Below are 22,287 nucleotides of genomic sequence, written 5' to 3'. Positions count from 1 at the left end.
CTTCAAGATCGACTTTAAATAACACAGCAGATGTAGTCATCAGTGTTGATTCCAAACATGGATATTATGAATGATGAGAAAGACTGGGTGAGACTTGGGCAATAGTAAGAACTATTGTTATTGTTAGCCCTTAATACTTTAAACTCTCAAAGTAGAAGCAGGAGTGCAAGTGATATATTCTGACTACTTCCCCAGTTTTGTGAATTAGTAAGAAACATCCGCCAGGAAATATACCTCTGCAAACAAACCAACAGAAAACAGGTTAGCTGTTTGCACTCTATGGCACAGATGAAAAAAACAAAAAGCCACCTGTGTGAAAAGCAGTCCCATCGACACAAACAGGTGCTGGCTCACACAGCAGCTCCAAGGAAAGCAGAGGGGACAGGCAGGGTCAGGGATTGTGGGTGGCCCTTGCAGAGGAAAATTGAAGTTAATTGCTGTATTGTGAGGAAATGGTCAACTGAGGATTGTTCTAGGTCACCTGGCCGTTTGGCAGAAATATTTCTTTTCCCAGCTTTGTGGCTATGTAAAGTAAACTGCCGTTGGAATATTATTGCAGTTGAGGCAGAAAGTGGAGGGAGTTTTCTCATGAGGCAGTTTAAAGTTTAATGGTGCTCCCTACATTCCCGTCAAGCCTGAAGTATAGTTTGTGGTTAATGACAAAAGAAAAAAGAAAAAATGTTTGATAATTGAGCAGTATCTGGGCTTGATGTGTGGAAGGAGCACACAGCCCTTTGTGTTGAGGTCTGACTGACTTCGAATTCCAGTTCTGTTACCAGGACAGTCCTTACCTCAGTGTTCCTGGACTGGAATTTTTCATCAGCACAATGGGGAGAAAGAGAACTTGATGCAGTGTTGCAGTGATTGAATATGCTATCACCTATGATCGTATTGCTTTGTATGGTGTACACGGGGATTAAGGCCTTAATCCCATTCCTTCTTCATCATTGTCACCGTTATTAACATACAGTTTCCACAGGACCTATACCATAAGACTTAAATAGGACTGGTCCTTGGGGTTTGGGGGCTGATAACTAAATATCACTACATTGAAGTTTTTAAACCCAAAAAGGACATGGGTAATTTAAGAAACCCAGAATCAGTGCCTAGAAATTTAGCATATCACTAATAATTATTAGTAAGGGTCAATGTCTATATTATATAAAGAGAGCTCTGGGGATTGCTTTTGAGACATAGCACATCTTTAATACTTTGCATACCTTAATCCCCAGCTGATAAATGAGAATTGATTGTAGTTTTGGTAGAGGATTAGTGTGTTGCTGAAATGAGTGCACCATAATTAGCACCATAATCTGCTAACAATTTTTAAATAGATACAATTTTTTAAGTTTATACTTTATAATAAATCTTGCATCTATCTAATCACAAATGGCAGGCTATCTGCTCTGATAAATATGGCAGCAATGTGACCTTACATAGTAATACACGGTACTGACATTATATTCAATGTATTTCCAAGCCCTATAGTTGTCTTAGGGCACAAACACATGCATGCTTTAGTCATGGCGATCAAAATATATTTTATATATTAAAATGTTTTGTAAAAAGTTCTTAGGGCTCAGTGGATAAAATGTTTGCCACACAAACATGAGAACTGGAATTCCAGGGGCAACATATTCAATAGTTTACACCTGTAATACTAGCCTGCTTGTGGCAACAGAGGAGGCAGAACAGAAGAATGACTAGAAGTTTTTGAGACAGCTAGCCTACAGTAAGTAGTAGTGAATAACAAGAGGACCTTGCCTCAAATTAGGTTGAAAGCAAGGACTGATACCAGAGGTTATCCTCTGACCTCCACACTAGCCTTCCAGTACGAGTGTGCCACAATCACATACATGTAAACACACATAGAAACATGAACACACACATACACACATAATATACATTAAAAAGGAAATTAGGGCTAGAGGAATGTGTTGGAGGTCTAGAGAGAGGGCTGCTGTTGTAGAGAACTAGAGTTTGGTTTCCAGCACACTAAGTGGCTCACAACCATCTGCAACTCCAGCCCCAGAGGGTCCAATGCCATCTCTGGCCTCTGTGTGCATTCCCACATATGTGTATACACACACACACACACACACACACACACACGCACGCACGCACGCACGCACGCACGCACGCACGCATGCACGCATGCAGGCACGCACATGCACATGCACACACATTCATATATAACAAAATAAAATAAATCTTTAAAATATAAAAACAAGTAAGTTGAGTTTAGCCTTAAAAATGACCCTTAACTCCTGATGAATTGCAGATGAGTATGAATTCTGGGGTGCTCTGGGGTTCTGAGGAGCTAGATTATGGGTAGATTAGGAGATGATGAGCGGGGTTAATAAGAAGAAACCCCATTTGCTTTCCACCTGACCCAAGTGGAAGCGTACTTCCCACCTTCAAGCTTGATTAGTTCTAACCAGTAGACCAACAGGGGCTTCTTAAGCTCTATTTCTGCACCCTTAGGTGGAACTGGCCAGTTGTACTAACAGTTAGAACTCACTTCTACTCCAGACACATGGGCTCTCTTGCTCTTTCCTGAGCACATCCTGCCTCCAGCCTCTGTACCTGCTGCTCACTGTCACCACATCATCCTTCCTTAGACACTCACAGAGCCAGGGTTCTCACTCCCTCTAGTCCTGATCCAAGCACCATTTCTCATAGGTTTCCTCTTTACTTAAAACTATGAGTTTCATTCACACTGGCTATATTTTATTCCTTACCCTTCTTTTATTTTTCAATGCTAAACACAATTTAGTTAATATATTTTGTACTTACTAATATCTTCTTTCTTCAATGTTATAATTTTAGTTGCACCAGGAGATTATTTTTTGTCCATTTTGTATTATATTTTCTGCAGTGCTATAGGTCTAGATCAAGGCCTTGTGCTGGATAAGAAGGTGCTCCCTAATGAGACTTTAATTTTTAGAGGTTATACTTTCAATGCCACAAATGATTTGGACAAATGAGTGGAGAGTATACACATACTGAATGAAATGGAGAGTATTCTGAATTCCATTTTCTAGACAAATAAAACCTCTTAATTCCTTTGAAAATATTTTAACATTTAGAGATAAAATTATCTTCTAAGAAAATAGACTTAACTTGATAGTTCATAAAGAAAAGAGATGATGATTAATAATTATCATTAAGTGACAATGGGAATTTATATCCACAATCTGTCTGAGAAAAAAGCAAATTCTGCCTCTCAAAACCTTCTCTTCAAACCTTGAACAACTAGTTGTGGTACTTTTCCTTATTTGCATATTTATAGATATGAATATAAAATCCTTTATCTTTTGTCTTATTTACAGAATAATAGAATTCAGTTTTCAAAAATCTCATTAAATAACTTAAGGATATTTACATCTACAAAGATATATTAAAATCATTCCAGATGAGTTTTTTTTTTTTTTTTTACAGGGAGTTGAATAGAAGATTGAGGTTAAAATCATAAACATACCCTTTTTTGGTGATTAATGATTGTAAGTACAAAAATTATGATGACTATTAGTGGAATTCTCTGTATCATTAAGGGATTAAAGAAGGAGAGAGACGAGATAGTGGAGGAGAGAGAGACAGAAACTAATTCTTAGAGAGAGCAGCTCACTTGGTGGCAGAGGTTACAGACTCCTAAGGCCAGCAGTGTCCATGGGAAATACAGTGTGAACCACAAATAAAATTGAAAATATCCTAATAACCACAATAAAAGGTAAAAAAAGAAAAACATGATGGGATGGCCAAACACCCCAATTGTCGTGCCAGAAACCCCATCCAAGGACTGAGGAATCTGGATGCAGAGATCCACGGCTAGGCCCCTGGTGGAACGCTGGGAGTCTAATTAGCGATAAAGAGGAGGCTTTATATGAGCGAGAATTGTTGAAACCAAGGTTGGATAAAGCACAGGGACAAATAGCCAAATAAATGGAAACACATGAACTATGAACCAAAGGCTGAGGGGCCCTCAACTGGATCAGGCCCTCTGAATAGGTGAGACAGTTGATTGGCTTGATCTGTTTGGGAGGCATCTAGGCAGTGGGACCGGATCCTGTGCTCATTGCATGAGTTGGCTGTTTGAAACCTGGGCTTATGCAGGGACGCTTGGCTCAGTCTGGGAGGAGGGGACTGGACCTGCCTGGACTGAGTCTAGCAGGTTGATCTCAGTCCCAGTCCTCGGGGGAGGCTTTGTCCTGGAGGAGGTGGGAATGGGGGGGTGGGGGTTGGGCTGGGGGTAAGGGGAGGGGGGCAGGAGGCGGGAGAACAAGGGAATCCGTGGCTGATATGTAGAACTGAATGGTATTGTAAAATAAAATAAAAGGAAAAAAAAAAAAGAAAAACAGTTGGAATTAATTTTAATGTTATATATTTTTTAATTTGTTCTGTTTCCTTGTATAATCAATTTCAAATCACTGGAATATTTCATATTCTGTTTCTTATACTAAATTTTTAAAGTCAGGTATGTACGTTATGCCTACAGCACATTTCAGTTTACACTGATCTATAATGCAAATACCCAACAGTGATATGATGGTACTGGCACTGTGTCCAATAGGTCAGTCTAAAGCCAAGCTGTGATAGTTAACCTTCTTTCCAGTTTGACTGAATTTGGAATTACCAAGCAACCACCTCTTGGCCTGGGTGTAAACAGGTTTTGAGTAGTTTACCTGAGAAAAGAAGACTCATCCTGAATGTAGGCAATGTCATCCCAAGGTCTGGAGTCATGGGCTGAATGCAAAGGGAAAAATGAGTGGGTAAACTGAGTGCCAGGATTTATCTCTCTCTACTTTATGGCCATAGATGCGATGTGACCAGCCATCGCCTGTTCTTGCCTTTGTGCCTGAATGCCATGATTGACTGGATGCCTTTTTAAACCAGGAGCCAAAGCAAACCTTCCTTTCTTAAGTTGCTTTTATGAGACATCTTGTCACAGTAATGAGAAAAAATAACACACAGTTTCTGGGTGTCATGTCATAAAAAGAACTGGCTCCGGGAGCCATGGGGGAGTTCTGTAGCAGAACAGGAAGCCTGACTTAGCTCAGAGGCTGACTTACAAGCTTCAGGAGAAGATACTGTCTTCAGTTCCAGTCAAACGTCTTGTTAGTACAGCAAACTGTACAAGCTGCAATCATTAGGTTTTTTCAGTGTAATATGTTTATTTCCAAATGTTGCTCTTCTATAGCATGGCATCCTTACATGTTCATACATGCCAGTTGCCCTTTGTGATGATTAGTTTTAATTGGCAACTGGACACAATGTAGCACTATCTGGGAACATAGTCTCAATGAGGGGTTATCTAGATCAGGTTGACCTGTGGGTATGTCTATAGGGCATTTTTCTTAATTATGTTAATTGATGTGGGAAGACCCAGACTAAAAGTGTGTGACATCACTCTCAGGGGTTAGATCAAGGACAGTATAGAAAATGAGATAGTGAACTGAGCTCAAGTAGGTATGCATTCATTCCTGACATATCCCACGGTAGATATGACCAGCTGCTTCAAGTTCCTTCTGGCTTGACTTGTCTGCAATGATGGACTGTAACCCAAAATGTAAGGCAAACAAGTCTTTTCTCCCCCAAGTTGTTTTTCTACAGAGTACTTCATCACAGCAACAGAAATGCAACCACGACCACCTCTGTAACTGTATTTATATCTAAGTACATCAGAGAGAGCAAATGGGCAAACTAAATATTTCTAAGGATTCTGGCATTTGCAATTTATAATGTGAGCTTTCTTTACCCAGCACACTTTCTTATGTCAAGATGACAGTGCTTATTAGTTAAACAATGGTTCATTTATGAGAACCCACAGTAAAGCGACAACATTAATGACCATGAAGTGTGTTCAGACTGTTGGCTGAGAATAGAGAAGAGAGTGCATGGGTCCTGTTTGGTTTACTGTGTATTCCCCAAATCATAACTTTGTTCTAGGGAAAGAAGTTGAGGAGACATACACTCATATCATTGGATTAAATTGGAGTTTGACTTAATAATGCTATATACTTAGCTGAGCTGACTGTAGAATGAGTTGGTTAGACTAGTGAGTTTGCTTGCATGCCATTCTCCCAAGATGAAACCAATTTGGTTTCACCCAACACTCATCGAAAGTCAGAAGAATGTACATTTCTTGATCACACACACACACACACACACACACACACACACACACACACACACACAAAGGATGCCATAGCAGGCAGGCTATATTGCATTATGATTCTCAAGACTTACTTTTAAGTAATACAAACAATTATGAAACTGAGTATAAGCAAGGCAGAATCCGGGAATGCTATCTGGTAGTTGAGTGAGAATGATAACACCTGCTTCTCAGAGGTTTGTGACACTGTGGGACCAGTTCTCAAAACCAAATCTAAGCTTTGGTTTACAGAAGATTTTCAGTTTCAGTTGTGTTTCCCCAGATTATTTGGTTTTCACAAAACATAATAAGCAGAGACCATTTATAATTATTTATGTTTACATTTCTAAAGGAAAATGATTAACACACAGTGCCACTCTAATTTAAATAAGACTTTTTTTTTTTAAATAGAATGAATAAGACAGAAAGTTTGGTAGGGAAAAAAAAGGAGAAACATTCCTATTCCCTATGAAATGTTCAGTGTATAAACAATTAAAATGTAAACAATGAAGTAGTTGACGTGATGAAGTAATGTGTAAGTAGCCAAGACATCACAAGACAGGAAGAATATTTCCTTCAGTCTCAGTTAGCAGCTTTAGGAAGCAAAGGTTCAATCAACATGGACTTGAATCACAGCAAACATACCCAAACCATTCTTAAAAAATGGGTATTTATGACGACAAACTGGGACGTTAATGACAGAGACAGATGAACTGAGTTCATATCTATGCAATACAAGAAGGAAACAATGGTTATTCAGTGCAAATAATTTTGCCGTAATATGACAGCATAATGACTTAAGTGCTGAATATTGTCATTATGCTTCTGAACCTCATGCACATCAGCAATAAAGACTCAGTGCAACTATTGTATAATTCATATTTTGTATGAAAATCTTGTTCTTCTTTTAAAATAGTTGCATTTATAGGATCTGTAAGACTGTAAGATATATAAGTTTAATTTAATTATAATGTCTGTGTTATCTATGACGCCTAAGTCCCCTCAGGGAGGTTTCTAACCTGGACTATGTTAAAGAAGAACGAAGTTTGGAATGCCAAGGGTGATTTCACCAACTTTCAATCTGGTGAGAATCACTATTTTGTGACATTGACACTATTTTGTGATATTATTGTGCTGACAATCTCCTAGCAGTCATATAAAAATGGGCAATCACATTACTTTTGTGTTCTAGTGAATCTTCCATCTTCTGGAAAAGAACAAACACTTGAAATTCTGACAAGTATTTAAAATATCCACCACATATATAGTTAGATGTTTAACATTTTCTTCCACTTATTTTAGATACTGCGTAGAGTCGTCACACCAAGCACAAGAACAAAGAAGCACACCACACAGGGCAACTGCAAAAACTGACTGGCCTTATTTCAGGTTTTCAGATACCTTTTCCCTAGATCTGCACTTTGGTTAGAAAAATTCCCTACCCTGTGTTAGACCACGAAGAAAAACAATGTTGATGAATGCAGCAAGAGTAGGTATTTTCAGACCATCGAGCTGTGTACTACTTAGCCCTGTAAAAAGAGAATCTGAGAAACATGAGAAATTAAAACTGCTAGTATCTTTCCCTTTCCTTCTTAATACTTGTAAGGGAGCAGCTGTGCCCAATTCTTAGAATAAAAGGAAAACCATACCAATTTCAGTCATTTTTGTATTTCGGATGAATTCATGATGAGAAGTACATTTTGCCATTACTGATTCTGGAAATGCAACAATTGTAACAGTTGCCTCATCTACCTGCTAAACTGGTCTTCCTTACTCAAAATATGGTCTTGTAGGGTAGCATCAACCATCTGGCATCGAAGAATACGAGTCTGACAAAGAAACTTCTTGGGTATGTAAAAGAGTTAGGACAGACAAGCCCCTTTAGGGTATCAGCAGGATGAAAATTACTTCCATTTGCAAATGTGAGCACAGAAGAGAATATGGAATAGCCAAACAGTGGCTCTCTTAGTTACCTGCTTTGCACCTGAGTATGCCTGACATATGCATATCTGACCAGGATGCAAGGACTTGAAGAGTTAAAGTGGAAGACTAAGCCTGTCATGCACAATGCTCAAAACACAGAGCATGCATGCATGCCCAAATAAATATGCTGGATTTATACATCCAGCTCTTTTTCTTCATAAGCAAGAATTGAAACACATACACACTCACTCTCTCTCTCATACACACATACATACACATGCACACATGAACACACACAAAAACAACCCAAGCTGTCTTTTCCATGAATTTTGGGAAATTGCACAGTTTTGGGTGAAAAAACAAAACAAAACAAAAAAAACTTGGCTTGGTTTTCACATTAAAAAAATGGAGATGGAAAGAATAAGACTGTGCCCATAAAAGCCAATTGTTTCCAAACCACATTGTATTGTTTGGCCCAAATAATTTACCCTCCTATATGGAAGAAGGGAACTGTAACAGACTGAAAGCACAATAGCCAATCAAAATAAAATTTCTGTTCTAAAATACCTTCCTAGTGTGTGAGGATTTGCTGAGCCCAAGCCTCACCTCTACCCACACTCTCCTACTAGTGAGACAAAGGCAAGCTACAGAGAAAATGGCAAAACATTTGGAATTAAAGCAATTGAATTAAGATCTTGGTTTCTACATGAAATCATCCCTCTTTAAGGACCTGGTGTATTGACTCACAAGCCCTGTGAAATCTGGTAGGTTTTTAAGACAGATCTGAAGCTTTTAGCCACAGAAGGCAGCTAGGCCTTCTATCTTCTTTGTCAATGGAAACTGTAGAAATGAGGGGATTTGAGCTTATAGAACTCTCAAACCTACATAAAGGTGGAGGGTTAAAGCAAATTGAATATTGCCACCACTAATACAATGAAGTGTGGTCTTCTGTTCATCTTTACTGATTGTCACAGCAAAAAGAGGCAAAATTTATACACACACACACACACATATATATATATATTATATATATACATATATATAATTGAGTCCCTTGATTAGCATTTAAACGAAAATTCTTTTTTTAAACATTTTATGGACTAGCAAGATGGCTCAGTGGGCAAGGGTACTTGCCACCCAGCTAAGGACCTGGGTCCAATCCCCAGAACTGACAAGGTGGAAGGAGAGAACCAATTACCTACATGTTGATTTCTGACCTTCACACATGCACCACGGCACAAGTGCAATCACACATTATGCACACATTATGTGTGTGTGTGTGAGAGAGAGAGAGAGAGAGAGGGCAGGGGGAGTTGATATTCTATATGTAACAAATCAGCATTTTGATTTTTAACCTGGGAAAATAAAATGTATTACCTTTCTACTTGAATAAGTACAAATAGGGATTTGGAAGCACAGCAGAGGTCATGCTGTGAAAACACATATGCCGATCACATGGCCTATACTGTCCCTGATTTATATGTGCTCCACTTAAAAGTCAAGAGCCCAGGAATTATTACCCAAATTTATCTTATTATCCCTATTTTTGTTTTGGTATGATCCGATCATCTTGTAAATGTGACAGAATTCTATCCACTTCAGGAAGGAGAGGCACCTGCAGACGGCAGGGTAAAAAGGACCACCACCCGCCTATTCTTCTTGCCCCTTCTTTTCTCCTTGCTCCTTTTACCTTGGATATTTTGTTTTTTCAGTAAAGTGTATTTTAAAGTCCATCAGGGAAACTAAAACAACAACAACAAAAGAAGAATAAGAACAAAAGACAAGAAACAAACGATTAGGAAGAAAATACGATGAGGAAAGGAAAATAGTGATGAGCACCAAGGAAAGGGAGGCGGAAGGCACTCAGTTTCAAATTCAGGGTCAAACAATTTACATACCTAAAAGAACAACATCAAGAGAATATTTAAAGTGCAAAATAAAAGCCTGTCAGGATAAATATTTTATCATGAAAAAGGGTATCATGATGTAAAGCAATCGTTTCCAACAAAAAGCTTGGAGTTGATGTAGGAATCTTAAGGATAGCCGTAGATTTTGGTACCCTGACTCTCTGTGAGGAAGAGCGAAGGTACATTAGGAAGTGCAGCCTATAATAGCAATCTCTGAATATGCCATCATCCTGCAACACAAACGTTTTGAGATGTTTTGACTATCAGCAAGTAAAGAAGCAGAACTAGGCCTGGTGACATCATTTCCACTGGAACAGAAGTTGTCTTGACTAGAAATTGTCATAGAAATTTGTCATTTATATTTAGAAATATAAATAACTTGTCTGGCAAGAGTAAGCACACTTTTTCCAAGACGACATCAATATACTGAGTTGGTTTATTTATTTATGTGTGCTTTTTGAGGCACTGTTTGCCTTGCTCATAAAATTGTCTTTTAGGGTATGCTATTGAATGTCATCAATCCTTAATGCGATTTGTTCTTCTTGCTCATGTTTAGACATCCACATTCTACAACATCATTGTATTTCACTCTATTCTTTATTTCAACCAAATTATATTTCCCAAATTACTACCAAAATAAATAATATTGAATAATCAAATCATCATTGACCTTGATTCTCTTAAATATCAACTTGATGAATTAGGCAGGTTGGTCTATCCTGGCAAGAGTAAACATAGGCTTTTCTAGGAAAATAGCCCACTTCCCCAAACCTTGGCAAGTTCTAGTCAGGCTGATATTTTCTGTCATAAGCCCTTTGCCCTCCAAATCAAAACTAAATATACAGTCTTGGTTAAAGACCAATCAAATTTACAGGCATTAAATCATTTGTAGGCCATTCTTTTAATCATTTAAGGGGGTGAGACATGGTTAAAATTTTTCTGTTGGAAATGTCTTCAAGATGAGGAGAATAAAGCCTATGAATGTCTGATAGGTTTGCCATGGAGAACTGATCACAGTTTTTAGCTCAGCTACTTGACAGCTGTCTGATACTAGGCAAATGGTTGTGCTGTGATGGCTTTTTAATGTGTTGTCCTAGGTAGGCTAAACTACAGACCCTCATCATTCTATCACACACTAATGTCAGTGATGCTGTGAAGGGATTGTGAAAGATAATAAAAGTCTCTAATCAGCTGACTTTATATTAATCAGCAGAGATTATGTTATGGTCAGCCAGATGAGCTCTCTGAGGACTTAGACATTCTGTGGGTTCAAAGATTCTTCCAGCAAGTCCTGCCTGGTAAATCCAGACTGTTGCTGACCTTCAGCTGTGATCTATGGGGTTCTTGCTTGCTGTCCACCTTCCCTTTCTGACTATCTATCCTGTGGTCTCCAGATGTGCTTAGTGAGCCTGAACAGCTGTGGAAATTCATCCTCTTTGATATTATTGATCTGTCAATCTGCCTCTCCATCCCTCAATCCATCTGCCTCAGTTAGGGTTTCTATTGTGATAAAATTCAATGACCAGAAACAACCTCGGGGGAAGGAGTTTATTTCATCTTATAACTCTCAGTCACACTCTATTACTGAGGAACTCAAGGCAGGAACCTGGAGCCAGGAACTGGAGCAGAAGCCATGGAAGAACACTACTTACTTGCTTGCTCTTCATCCTGTGCTCAGTTTGCATTTCTTATGCAATTTAGGATTACTTACCCAGGGTTAGCACTGCCCACGGTGAGCTGAGCCCTCCCACATTAATCACCAATTAAGAAAATGCCTCACAGGCCTGTCTACAGAACAAAACTGGTAGGGCATGCTCAGTTGAGGTTCCTTCTTCCCAAATGCCTTTAACCAGCACACCATCTCTAACATTCCTCTGGTCATCCATTCATCCACTCATTTTCCCAGTCGCTTGCTAAGATGGGCATTGCTTTTCTCTCGGGGCCCTAGCTATCACTACTAATTTTGTCTCAGTTTTTTTTTCCTTTTTTTAAAATAAAAGTAGGAAGCTGCTCGTGTGTACCCTGCTTTACCTTTCCATCCTCAGTGCAGTGTGTGTGTGTGTGGGGGGGGGGCTTTAGGACCAATACTCCTTGCATGGAGGGAAGTTGTTCATATGGTTTCTTTCCCTTACAGTCAGGCATACAGGAACAGCAAAATACACTGGGAATTGGTAACATCTTTATCTTTGGTAGCCCCCCCTCCCCCGCTGGGGTTAAAATGTATAAGGTAAATATTTTGTTAAAGATAAACTTCAATCACAAAAGCTCAAACATCACAAGATTTCCCTTGCAGAATTGAGTTGTTCTGACAGTTCCAGTCTAGAGGACACACTTTACTACAAACAGCTTTACATACCACATGTTCTTGTAGCCCAGTTCATTGAAATGGTGAGCCTGCACTGCAGCAAGTGTTAGTACTTAAGTGTTTAAACTGCTGTGCAAAAAAAAAAGACACCCCAAAAGGGAGTTGTATATACAGAAAAGTTCGGAAGCACGATCAACTTGTACCTTCAGTTTGGCAAATAGTTAAAATTTTCATTATAGGCAAGCATACAATGGGTCATGCTGAAGCAAAGAAGACTGTGAAAGATACTTATTGTTATCAGCCAAACTAATACATAAATCACTTATATAAATCATAAATCACAAACTAATACATAAATCTTGAACATGGGCTGGACGCTTGTAAAAGTGAGATTTTGAACTTGAGGGTCTTTCCCACTGTTGGCAACAGCACAGTAACCTTCCTCTTCACTGTGAGCCCTCTACCAGGGTTTTCACTGTGATTTTCTTGAAGTCCTTAAGTCTTCACCTGATACCTCTCCCCAGGCCAGGAAGCTGTCTTTGGGACTGTTCCAGCTTCTCTAAGCCAGATTAGTAGCAATCTGGAAAACCAGTACACTGCTATTTAAAATTATAAATGATTCCCTTGAGTGCTAAAACCACAGCTCTCTTCCAGTTGTTCCCAAGAAAATAGGTAGATAGATAGATAAATAGATAGATTGATGATAGATAGATAGATAGATAGATAGATAGATAGATAGATAGATAGATATAGACAGATTGTGCTAACCTAATCAGTAAACATCTAAGAGGTCAGGTGCCTCTGTCTTGACTATTCATTCCTTGTCTCAGACTTAATGCACACAATGCACTGCTAGTACAAAGATGGTTCCTTTTTACCAAACTCGGTTGCTATTGAGATGGCAGAGGAACTGCATCACGACTTCAAAGCACAGAGAAAGCAGAGGAAGTCATTAAGAAGAAAGGAATACATTTCCCCCCTCCAACACTGTTCATCCACCTGATATCTATCTTGGTGACCTTGACTGACCAAACCCAGAACTACTACCTCCAGACCGGAGAGATGCATTTTCAACTGCCAGGGTGTGTTCAGATCTCTTTCTCATGGTTTACAATCACTAGCCTTTCCATAGGAGCCCACCCACTCCATGTGGCTCCCTGGACACATAGTTTGTCGTGTTCAAAAGTTCAGTGAACTGTCCTGTAGCACACTCTTCCTTGAACTTGCACAGCAGGATTGAAGCTCTGGCCACACTTGACTTCTCTGCCCACATTGCAGTGTTCAAGACACTGCCCTGCTGTGGTGGCCAGCGCTCTCTGTTGCTATGCATTTTAGTTCTTGGTATGTCTGAAGATTTTTTTTTCTCATGTTATTTGCATGCTTTGAAATGGCATAAAATAAGCTGTTCTTAAGAAGACTGACATCACTCACTAATAAATTTTCTTGTAAGTTTTTGAGGCAGATTTTGGCACATATTCAGATATTCTAGCTTTTCTGAGTTGTTTTGGTCATTTTCCAAACTATCAGGAAAAAAAAAAAAACCAACAACTTTGATGTAGTTTGGTTGAAATTTGATCTCCTCTGTATCTGGTTTGTACTGCATGGTCTGTTTTATGTTCTTTTAACTTAGATTTTTCAGAGTAGTTTTAATTTAATTTTTTTTTAAATTTATCTATTTATTTTACATCCTGGCTGCAGTTTCCACTCCCTTCTGTCCTTCCCAAGCCCCTCTGTTCTCATCTCCCAAGCCACTCCTCCTCCACCTCTGTTTAGGAAAGGCCAGGTCTCTCATGAATATCAACAAAACATGGCACATCAAGTTGCAGTAAGACTAAGCACCTCCCCTTGTATGAAGGCTGGGCCGGTGACCCAGTATGAGGAATATGTTCCCAAAAGCCAGTAAAAGAGTCAGAGACGGCCCCTGTTCCCACTGTTAGGAATCCCACAAGAGGATTAAGCTAACTGTCACATGTATGTAGATTAATTCTTCATAAGATTATTTATTTTCCAAAGAAGTATCTCTCAATTTAGCAATACTTTTACTTGAATGTTTTTCTTAATTTTATCGTTCTTGCTTCAGAGTTTCGGTTTTCTTAATTCTATTTAGACATCTAAAGATACCTATTGTAGGGCTGCAGAGCGGAGTCAGCATGTAAGGCTCTGTACTGCTGCTCTTTCAGAGGCCCCAGCACCCACATGGTGGCCTCCAGCTGTGGGAAGCTGCACTTCCCAGGGTGCTGACCTCCTCTTGTGGCCCCCATGGGCACCAGGCCAGCATGTGGTGCACGGAAACACATGCAGGCAAAACGTCCATCACATTAAAAAAAAATAAAACTAAATTTAAAAATGTAAACTATATATTTAAGTGCAGCATTATTTTACGTTCTTTTTCATATTAAAATTTAACATGCTATGCATGTGCCTCTGAATATTTCTTTAGTTGCATAGTGTTATACACATACTCATTTTATTAGTTTCTAGTAAAAGAACAATAATGGAAAGGAATGTTATTTTAATGGGTAAGTTACCTGGAGTATTTTATTTAACTTTTTGTTATTTTTAATCTTTACTACATTCTATTCAACTTTTGTATCTAGGATTAAAATATTTTTACTTTAATATAGTTGATAGTTCCTTATTTTTGAATCTTGTGGGATATTTAAAAATAAAACACAGATTTTTATATTAAGGATATAAATGGTAATAATGCAAATTTATTAACAATACAAAATACATGGAAAATAAATTTTTATTCTTTTGCTAATCTAAGAGTAAATTTTATATTCTGGTAAAAATATTTATTCATATTCAAATTTCAGAATAGAATTTGTTAAATGAGGCATTTTAATTATTTGTGAACTGAAAGGTGAGAGTTTTCTAAAAATAAAAGTAGCAAGTAGCAAATTTCTAATCAAGTACACAAAATTATCTTACTAATTTCAAACTTCAAATTGCGTTTTAATTTTTCTGTTTTTACTGTTTTACTTACCATCTGTTAAATCAATAAATGGTAAAGTTTAATTTTGTTATTATATATTTATTTCTTAATCAACTTTTCTTGACATTTGTGCCTTTTCCATCTGCCAACATGGCCTTAAAACTTTATTTTTATGTGCTATATATATGGCATATCTTTTTTCAAAACACACATATAAAGTCATTCAACTATATGATTAATTATATATAATAATGAACAAAACTAAATGGCAAAAGAAAAGAAATAAATATAGAAAGCCTATATGTCAGTGTATATTCTGAAGTAAACTCTTTATTCTAGACCTGAAAAGTAACTATATGAATTCCTTTTTCTAAAATAAGAATCAATTTAGTATACTGTTTGAATAATAGAATGAAGATATAGACTATGTATTTCAAAATACTCACAGCACATATTCTATTTAGATTTTATTTATCATTGGTAACAAATAAAACTTGGTCAAAATTGTCATGTAGGAAGAAAATTCTTTTACTTTTTTGAGATTTATTTTGCCATATCACTTTTCTTTTTTGTATCATATTTCTTCCAAACTTATTTTAACATGTTAAGACAATAGAAAAATTCAAAAATAATTAATTTATAATAATCTTAAACATTTCCTGCTTTCTCTAATTTGTCATTCTACTGGTTATATTTCTGCCATTTTTTTTTCTTTAAAATTATATAAGCTAACCAGTTGTGGTTTCTTGTAATGTTCTCTGTCTCCCAAAAAAGAATTTTCTTTGATGAAGGTTCAGAGCTACACTTATCTGCTGGAATAAGAATATGTATTTAAAACACAATTCAAGATTATATTGCTTTGGGGGCGGTGGCAGTAGTGGGTTTCCTCTAGGTCCCATAGCCTCACTAGGACTGGTTACCTAGGCTTCCAGCACCAGGAATGAATCCTGTTGGGTGGCCCTAAGGTCTAAATTATAGAGTTGTTGTTTATCGCCAGGATATGCCTGCCACTATTGCACTTTCATGGGATGTCTTGTCATGCTAATCATTGTCGTGGCTTACAGGTATCATAGCTGGGTAGGATTATTGATTGTTTTTCTCTTTTGGAAGCTTGCACAACACCTTCCAGTATGAAAGCTAGTCATCAGGAAGGTGATTTGTATCTGGGAAAACAACTGAACATGGGGTACCAAGCCCAAATTTATATACCTACACATAAGCCTGCATCGAAGGCTCAGGGAACATCGGACATCATGGAATAAGGGGTGAATAATAATAAGAGCCAGAGGACCAGGAACTCTGCTACAAGACTGTGTCTTCTATATAGAACAAGGAAGCTATACCCGTAAAATCTTAACAGTAAGGTTCCTAAACAATGACAGCACCAACTCTCATGCCAATGTGAGTAAGGGAAATCACATGGGTATATACCTTTCTATCAAGAGTGGCAATTAATGACTACTGAGAAAGGGAGAATCAGTCTTCTCCAGGGATGACCCCCCCTAATTGGTTATCCAATATGAAGTAATTAGCCTTAAAAATGTATACATAGCAAGCAATACTAAGTAGACAATAGCAGAATTCTAGTCCCTTCCTAGCCAAGTAATTCACATTGCTGGTTGACTTAAATATTGGATTCATATGTTACCTGCATAGCTTTCCAAATATTGCAAAGTAATGTTATCTCTGTGTTATTCTACCCTGATTTACTACACACTTAGCTCAATTGTGAAAAAATTGAAGACTAGTTCCTTTCTAGACAATCCCTTAAAGCACCAGTTGTCTTCTATACTTCAGACTGAAGAGTAGGGATCAATTACTAGCAAATAAGAGTCCTTGAGCTTCCCAATGACAGTGATTACATAGGAAGCCTACTGAAACATTCTTTCTACCTTACTTTGAAAAGATCAATTTGCTTCCCTTTCTTTATTTACATCTCATCAAAATGCTAATAAATAATTCCTTTTTCAGTTTAATTCCTGCAGTTTCCTTGTAATTCTATTTTATTTCTGAAGCTTAGGACCCAAAATATGGTAATCCAAGTTACATAATTATGCTAGGAAGCCGGGTTTTCTGCTCTCCCCTGAAACATGGCATGTGCAAAGATGAATTCATTCCATCAGATTTGTCATGAAGAGCTTTGCTCTAGAAACAAAGAAAGTGATCTCTTCTTCACAGTCTTTTTTTGGGGGGGGGGATTGGCTAAATTTGTTTTAACTTAGTTTAGTAACATGATATATTTATGTTGACCCATTGTTGATTGGGAATCAAGACTTTGTAGATGGAAATTGAGTGAGGGCAGATATACAACACATACCACGAAGTGTAGCCTTTATTAAGGCACTCAATAAACTTTGCCTCCAAAATCCCAAGGTCATCTTTGAAAGTATGATAATTTATGGAGATTTTAATAATTTATCTTTATGGTAATGTTTTGTTAACCAAATTGTGACTATTTTCCAAAATGTAAAGGAGAATCCATCATGCTTGTATTAATGCTATTATTAACATTTATTGCATCATGCCCTTCTATAAATTGTTTAACCAAATTTATGCTTCCAAAAACCCCTGTGAGGTAGGCACTATTACTGACATTTTAAAAACTGCAAAACAGGCCGGGCGGTGGTGGCGCACGCCTTTAATCCCAGCACTCGGGAGGCAGAGCCAGGCGGATCTCTGTGAGTTCGAGGCCAGCCTGGGCTACCAAGTGAGCTCCAGGAAAGGCGCAAAGCTACGCAGAGAAACCCTGTCTCGAAAAACCAAAAAAAAAAAAAAAAAAAACAAAAACAAAAAAAAAAACTGCAAAACAGAGATTAAGTGAGATGGAGAGGCTGAATTAAAGCTGGGAGAGGTGGTAAACTTTTGCTCCCTCAGCCTCACCCCCATTGTCAGGAGTACCATGGAACAAGGTGGTAGCTCTAGGATGTGATGCTAGATGGCTTGCTTTCAAATTCATACTTTGGCTTCCTTGGTGTGACTTTGCAAACACAAATGACACTTCAGTGTCTTCATTATACCTAAGAAGTAAAAGGGAGGTAATAATCATACCACATATAATAGTGGACAGGATTAAAAGAGAGATCTCTTTTCTACTTGTTTTATTGCCTAGAGCTGGTTAGCATTTCTATACAGTGTCTTTCTGCTGTAGAGGACACGACAACTTTGTTCTTACAGTAATTTTTACAGTGAGACATAGTGGTAATCCAAGAATGGGAATCAAAGGATTCTATTCATGTTACACAGTTATTCAATGAAAATGCTTAAGCTTGTCTCAAATTCTACTTTATTGTCGCAGAATTTTCTCACAGTAGTCACTTAATACACTTACTTATTTATTAAGATAAATTATAGAAAGACATGATAAGCAATTTAGACTTATATAGAACAATTATAAATAGAAACTTTGTGAGGGTTCTAACTGTCTCACTTGTATATTTCTCCCCCACTTCCCCATGATCAAATGAACCCACTCATTTAGAGTTGCTGGGGCACTGAGAAAAATAAAATTGACAGGGACATCATTGTAGACTGTTCCTATAAGGGTGCACCTCATCACACAGCATGTTACACATGCATCTTTTACATACTTATCTTTAAACTGTTTATTTGGCACATCAACAGGCAGCTGGTGGAACAAATAGGAAATCGTGGGAAGCACATTCATTTTTAAAGTGTTAATGCACCCAATCCAAGAGACAGTAATGTGCTTCCATCCGTTAAGATCCCTTTGAATGTTTTGGATTGGAGGACCATAATTTAAATGAAATGCATTATCCAACCTGGAAGGTATTCCACATCCTAAATATTTAATTGATTTCTCCATCAGGGGAAGATGAGTCTACACAATAGGCAGACCCTATCTTTAAGTGTCCGATTAATAGTGTCTCTAATTTAGGGTAATTTAGGAGTTTACAACTTACAAAATTGGCTCTGTCTTCCACATTCCTCCCAAAGTACCAAGAGGATTGTGCCTGGATTAATTGCGAACAGCAGACAACCCTCTGTGCATAATGAAAACTCAAGAGTCAGCATCATCAGCCATGCACCTATAATTTGGGATCTCATCTAAATATTTTTCACTAGGGACTTTACTTCCAATGGAAACTCAAGGAGCGGAGCAGGAAAGTTGTAATTGTTGCATCTCCCAATTTAAAAAAGTTTAACGAGTCAAGTTCGTTCCTGCTGAGTTTTACTTAGTTGGGTCTTAGCTAACTGAGTGAGGAAGATTAATCAAGGTACTTGTAGATTTTCCTAATGATGCAAAGTTTGGCACCCTGAGGACTGGGGGACCGTCTATGCCTGCACTTGTGAAGAAGAGAAGTGGAACAAGACTGTTGGTGGCTGTGACTCCATATGAGTGACGCCTTACCGTCTATTGCACTCAGTCATTTCCAGACAAACACAAATTCCAGGAGAAAATCTTAACAGTCTCATAAAAATCAGTGCCACAGATGTCAGTATTATTTGATGAGTTTACTAGGAAATGGTAAGATATGAGTTTATAAATGCAAAAATGACATTGAACTGTACCTATAATGTGACTCCTTTTGATTTTGTGAAGCCTGCCCAATTTCACCTGTTTGTAGAGAAAAAGAAGTGGGCGCTCTGCTGCTAAGCTTCGTTTTATGATTTGAAAGGAGAAAGTAAAAAATATATGATAATAAATAAATATTAATAATAAATAAATAAAATTGGTGGTATATTAGGTATATAATGTTTAGTATTGAATGTATTTTTCCCATTGTACTTTCTTTCTGTCTTCTTGAAGAACTACTTTGTAGACAGCTTAATTTTTGTTCAAATATAAATTAGAATCAATTTTCTGGGGAGAAATAATCAGTATAGCTCCTGTTCTCCACAACAAAGAAATTACATTTGTAGACATATTCTAGAAATTTAAATCCCCCAATACTCCTTTGAGCAAGTCCAAGGAGATTTGGAGACTGACGGTTTTGTACTTTGCTATTCCCAGGGGCTCACGCGTGATCATCTTTACTGAGATTTATTCCCATCCCCGCTGAATTAATATGCATTTTAGTTAACTAATCTTGAAACAACAGGAATAAAGTTTATCCAGGTCTTTTATACCTCAGAGAACAAAACAAATACTACAAATCTTTAGAGAGAAAGGATATACAAGAGGGCTTGAGGTGAAGATTTCAAAGCAAATACTCTTTAAACGATGTGCAAATTACCTCGGCGCTTGAGCATGATTTATGAAAGGGGATTAGCTCACTGGAATAAGAACCAAGTTTAAACTGATGGGTTTCAAAGTCAAAGATGAGAAGTAGTTACAAGACAAGGAAGGAGGAAAGCAACAATAATTCAGAGAAGTGATTTGGTTTAATTTTTCCCCTGAATGGATTTGCCTTACATTGTCACAAATTACTATTGCTAACTGCGGTATAAACAGTACACTTGTGCTTTAATTTTCTATAAAGTTTGAGTTTAATAAGTGACTAATTCTCTGCTTATCATACTAAAAATATAACTGTTAAGCAATGAAAACTACTGTAGCTAGAAGGTCAGCTTGTGAAAGTTTGGAGGGAGAGAACATTTTTCTTTCTATTCAGAAAGTTACATACACACCAATAGAACACAGACATTCCAGGATTCCAGCATGTTCTCCCAGGGGCAGTTTAATGGCTTCTTGGAAAATACATGAAAATGATGACTTTTCTATCATCACAAAGATTGCTATATGATAGAATTTGGGTGTGTGTTTGTTCAAATAGTGAACGATGGCAGATTAGACAGGTACAAAAATAGATCGTTTTTTGCAACCCAGATTTCATTGTTCAGTATGAGTTTTGATGTATAGAAGAAGTATAAGACAGCACACGGGATGATAGTGCTGATGATGAATCTTGTCTGGAGTAGGAGTGTGGAGCTGGAGACACCTGTGAGTGAATGTTTGTTTTGATGTAGCACTGGTGTATCCTGCATACAGGTTAGTATTCTGAGTGTGTTAGTGACGGACATAAGCATAACTCTTCCGAGATGTGGAGCATCACCAAGTGAGTAGCCTGTCTTAAAACGGTTCCTCAAGTAAATTGTTTGAAGAAATTGCCAGAAATCCTCTGGGGGAGAACTTTGAAGTTGTCATGACTATGTGTCTTCAATTCAAGGAGCGAGAAAAGAATACAAGGCTGATAGCACAGCAGGAGTAAACACCTTTCTCTGAGAAAGGGTTATTTTCAGAAATCTTGAACCCTAGTTACCTGGATGGACAGCAAAGGAATCCTTTAAATAAGTCCTTTAAATAAAAATTTTATTGACTTTACAATAAGAAAGGCTATTATGTGAGTTCACTTCTTAAAATACCTTAGTGACCTACCATTATGGAAGGTAAAGAAATTTTTAATGTTTTCACTCACGAGTGATCAATGCTTCTTGACTAACATTCTGGATTTTGCCCAGTAAAAATGAGTTAAACAAAATTCTTTAGGTTCTCAGCCAAATCTTGCCATGGAAATCAGCTACGCTCAATTTAAAAATAAGGCACGGGATAGCAACAACAAATGCAGGCACTTACTAGAAAAAAAGAATGTTAAGTATTCCCGTGTAAGCTGTCCTGAAGTATGAAGCTAAAAAAGTGAAGCTCTCCAGACGGTACAGCCTGTCTTCTCACCGCACAAAATGACATTTTAAGAGACTTGATATTTAGGAACAACTTTTTAGTCAAATCCATTGAGAAGATATTTATCATTTGTCCATTTTCGTCTTTACTTCCTAGATTTACAAACATGAGGTGATGTTTTATCTCAGAAATAATCACTATCGGTTTTTCCTAGAGATGCAATCATATGCTCCTAGAAAGCTTCAACAGACCTCATTCTAAGTTTGCCCACTCTGTTTATGGGAACTCAAATGTGAGCCTATTTTTGTTTTCTTTGCACCTTTTCCAAACAACTTAACTTAAGTATAGCTTGTTGAGCCTTGGTTGTTTTGGCAGGCACCACGGAAATGCTAATAAGCTAGCTCTAGGTAGTAATACAGCAGCTGAGCAGTGAATCATCTAGATTAAGACATCTAACCTGAAAGGTTGATGGGAAGTGAATTA

At 37.7% G+C, this 22,287-nt stretch overlaps 1 protein-coding gene and 1 non-coding gene across 3 annotated transcripts in view; one reads left to right on the top strand and one right to left on the bottom strand.

Moving 5' to 3' along the window:
• The window catches only part of Arhgap15 (Rho GTPase activating protein 15), a 599,688-nt gene that overhangs the window by 266,067 nt on the left and 311,334 nt on the right, over positions 1–22,287 (bottom strand). The window lies entirely within an intron of this gene.
• Positions 20,931–21,058, top strand: LOC121829236 (small nucleolar RNA SNORA40). Its single transcript, XR_006072018.1, has one exon. It is a non-coding gene; the product is annotated as a small nucleolar RNA SNORA40 (small nucleolar RNA).

This window comes from Peromyscus maniculatus, chromosome 4 (genome assembly GCF_049852395.1).
Source record: "Peromyscus maniculatus bairdii isolate BWxNUB_F1_BW_parent chromosome 4, HU_Pman_BW_mat_3.1, whole genome shotgun sequence".
NCBI lineage: Eukaryota > Metazoa > Chordata > Mammalia > Rodentia > Cricetidae > Peromyscus > Peromyscus maniculatus.
This window is presented reverse-complemented; position numbering and strand designations above follow the sequence as displayed.